The sequence below is a fragment of the Macrobrachium rosenbergii genome, chromosome 10 (genome assembly GCF_040412425.1).
Source record: "Macrobrachium rosenbergii isolate ZJJX-2024 chromosome 10, ASM4041242v1, whole genome shotgun sequence".
In the NCBI taxonomy this organism is placed as follows: Eukaryota; Metazoa; Arthropoda; class Malacostraca; order Decapoda; family Palaemonidae; genus Macrobrachium; species Macrobrachium rosenbergii.
The window spans coordinates 4634437-4638691 of record NC_089750.1 but is presented as its reverse complement, the minus strand read 5'-3'; the positions used below and the strand labels follow the sequence as shown (position 1 = coordinate 4638691).

The following is a 4255-nucleotide window of genomic DNA, read 5'->3' as shown; positions in this document are numbered from 1 at the left end:
AGGCATGGGATATTATACATATATTCATAGACGTATATACATACGTATGTATTTGTGAATATACAGAAAGATAAATAACATTTCAACACCAAGAAGTGTACAGGAGGGAGAGAGAGAGAGAGAGAGAGAGAGAGAGAGAGAAATGTCCACTGAAAATCAACACCAGGAAAACCTAAGCAGACCTTGCATAACCCAGGGGAGATGACGAAGCACCTGCTAGCACCCCGGTCCTTGCTCTATTTCGGGGAAATGTGGGCACTTGTCTTGGTTCCAAACCAGCCTACCCAAGGGGGCAAAAAGTACCCAATTGCCAAGCGAGGATTTGCCCCGCGCCCGCGGGCCAAAGAAAATTCTTCAGGATTGTTCGGGGTTTCCCCGGCTGGTCTCGTTGGTGGACGTTGATACGAAGTTTCTTTTCGCAGCTTTTTTCCGGTATGTGTATTTTTTTCCAATTTTTTTCTTTTTTTTTTGTTACAAATGTTACATTTGTGTAATATATGTACCTACACATATAAATGTATGTATATATATATGTATACTTATAAATATATTCACATACATAAATACATACGTATACACACGCACATTTCAGCTAAGGCTCCAAAATACGTCAAAATTTGTCTGTAAGAACAACAGCAGCAGCAACAACGGTAAAATTAGAAAAAACAACCCATACAATATGTCTTGAAGGTCAGCTATAAACGTAAGGCTTTTATAAACACATACATCAGCCCTACGCATTTGCAGGTAAGTGGGAAAACGCCACGCGAGATTTCGCGTCAACTTCTGTGGTATTTTTCTTCGCGACGGCTCCTGTAATTGGGTACTCGTCATCAGTTGTAAAGGCGAGGCCTTCGCCCTTGCAACGGCGCTCCTTCTACGGAACCGCTTTGGGTACAGTTCGTCCTTAGCTTGGCGAACTGCCGTAAGCCCTTTTCTCCCCATTCTGAGAAAATGGGCTTCAGAGATGTTGATATTATTCAGAATTTATTGTTAGCTCATCTTTTGCGGAGGTTTGGTTTGAAAATGTGGCAACCTAGACAGCTGGAGTTTTGATATATTATTGAGTATCATCAACTGAGAAGCCTTGGCAGGAAAACTCAAAAACTTAAAAAAAAAAAAAAAATGGGATATGTCAATTCATCAAACTAGGAACGAATTCTAAGCTGACATGATTTGGAATTCCAGATTTCGTGAGGTTTCCGGATCGAAGAGGATGATTGGGAAATGCACAGGAGCTTGTTTCCTTCTGGGTATACGCGTCATATAAAGGGAAGCGTTGGTGAGGCAGAGTGAATTTCATATCTATAATTTTCACCTTTGCTAAGGAGAAGCCATAAATTGTTATATGTGTAGCCGGAGGTAATATCTTCTTTCGTGACCACTGCAAAATTTTACTAGATTCTACGGCCTGAGCGAAATATCCCTCAACCAAGGTTGTTCAAAAATAGGATACAATATCTGTTAAGAAAACGAAGAAACGGAATATTATTTATGAAGGAATTTCGCTTCGTTTTAAGAAGCAGTCCACGCGGTTCGTTTCACACGTTCATGAATTTTGATAAACAGGCTAAAAAAAAAAAATCATCTACCGCTCTATTGAAAGCGTCGTCTCGAAAAAGCTCGTCTCGGAAAACCTCAATATTTCCATGGGAATATTTCTCAGTGACATGGGGTCTCTGGGTTAATATCGATCATAGAACGGCCCTTGCAGCCTGAGACTGCATGGTAATTAAAGGCGGAGAGATATGAGTTAACATTTTCGGCATATGTGGCCCTCAGTCGTCCTGGAACCTTGACCCTGAAAGTGAAATGAATCCGGACATTGTTGGTTGCGAGTTCAGGGTGTCAGTCACTTATTTGGGAGGACTACAAGATATTACCCCCTGTTTTTCGCGTCAGTTGTACCGAAGATGTCCGCTTGGGCGATCTCATTCCGCTGGTATGACGACCAGTGGCATTTCGTTTTAGCATATGAAAACCAGCGATTACTTTCTTCTTTGTTTCTTAAAAATTTATGAGGAGCGAGATGAGATATGTAAGAGGAATAAAATCCTGCAGAATATTGATCACCCAAACTCTCTCTCTCTCTCTCTCTCTCTCAGTTTTCAAGACTGTCCTTGTTTATATGTTGATTTATCGCTCTTCTTAATTATTAGTTATTTTATCGTACTTTCCCCTCTTTCAAGCTGTTCCTCTCTCTCTCTCTCTCTCTCTCTCTCTCTCTCTCTCTCTCTCTCTCTCTCTCTCTCAACGATCATATACACTCTTAAAGTCATTTGATACACACGTTGATGCACGCAGTTGGTAATAAGTGTACTCTCTCTCTCTCTCTCTCTCTCTCGTTTTCCAGCCTTCGAAGATTTCGTTGAAACTATTAAAGATGGAGTAATGGGAGAGCCGAGAAGAATGGATCAGGGGATGGTAGGTTGAAGGGGCGGTGGGGAGGGGGCGGAGTTAGACGGCAAAGATAACGCCATGAGAAAACCCCGAACCTCTTCTATGTAGCAATGTTAGGCTGGGGAAGGAGCCGCTATGTCCGAAGACCGGCTTAAACTGACGAGGAACCCAGTGGCAATAAATACGGTCAGATATATAATTACGCAACAGTTTGCGGTGACTTAAAACCAGTTTAATATATAACAATAAAAACAGCGGCATTAGGAAAGAAGTATTATGATGAAAGCATGCTTACTTACGTGCATACATACATAAATATATATATGTATATATATATAGAGAGAGAGAGAATATATGTGTATATATGTATATATATATATATATATATATATATATATATATATATATATATATATATATATATATTTATATATATATATATATATATATTTATATATATATATATATATATATATATATATATATACATAGAGAGAGAGAGAGAGAGAATATGTATATATATATATATATATATATATATATATATATATATATATATATATATATATATATATATATAGAGAGAGAGAGAGAGAGAGAGAGAGAGAGAGAGAGAATAGAAAAGCAATCAAAATTCCTCGTTCTTCCAATAAGTCTCATATCTTAATCAGTCGACCATTACTGAAGATAAAGCGAGTCAATATAACCTGACAGAAATAGGACGTGCCATATACCGAATTTAACTAGACTGAACAGGAGTGAAACTCGTAATAATCTCTCCTGCGCCCCCTCCCCGTGTATGAGTTACGATTGGGCTACCGTCAGTCTCACCCCCACCTCACTTTTCTCATAGTCAGTAGTACAAAGATTTGCAACTACGACTATCTCTCTCTCTCTCTCTCTCTCTCTCTCTCTCAGAATACGACCACGTCTATAAAACTCTTATGATACAGAATAATTCTTCTATAAAACTCCTATATCACAGAATACTGCTACTTCTATTTTTCTTCTATAAAACTCCTGTATCACAGAATACTACCACTACTATAAAACTCTTATATGTACGGCCTAGAAACACGACGATTGCGAGGACAACTCATAGAAACATTCAAAATACTGAAAGGCATAACAAGAGTAGACAGTGACCTCTGCCCATTAAACGAAAACCAGACAAGAAAATAGTGGATGGAAACTAGAACTGAAGAGATACAACACATCGCATTGTGGGAACGTCTTCACATACAAGATGTGTGACACATGGAACAGACTGCCACCAGAAGTTGTCAACAGCAACAGTGTGGAGGAAGAGTTTAAAAGGAAGATAGACAAAATCATCAGAGCACTGTGAATGAATAGTAAAATAGTAAAATAGTAAAACCTGCTCCTAGAGATATGTGAGCACATGATGTCTCCTTGGATGGACTGACAAGTCTTTCAGACATGCTAATCCTTGTAACTCCTTGTAACTCCACTTGGCTTTTTGTTGTTAACACCCAACTCCTTGGTTGGTTGCGTTGAGTCAAGAGGTCCATACCAGGCCTGTTCTTTTTCCCCGTTAACATCTTGCCACACTTACAGATCGTCATAGGCGAAGGACCCGTGGTGGCATAAGGCCGACTTAATCTAAACCAACAGGCCCGTCGGGGGTGGGGGTTACTGCCGTCTGTGCACCTCATGCGATGCACTGTAGGCATTACTTAAGGTTCTTGCAGCGTCCCTTCGGCCCCTAGCTGCAGCCCCGTTTATTCCTTTTACTGTACCTCCGTTCATATTCCCTCTCTTCGATCTGACTTTCCATCTTTTCTTATCAGTTAAATTCACGGTGCAACTGCGAGGTTTTCCTCCTGTTACGCCT

General features: G+C 39.8%; 1 protein-coding gene across 1 annotated transcript in view; it reads left to right on the top strand.

Moving 5' to 3' along the window:
* Positions 1-4255, top strand: part of Pex6 (peroxin 6) — a 79836-nt gene continuing 75581 nt past the window's right edge. The window contains 1 exon segment of the mRNA XM_067109785.1: positions 1-432. The gene's annotated coding sequence lies outside the window, so the exon portion shown is untranslated.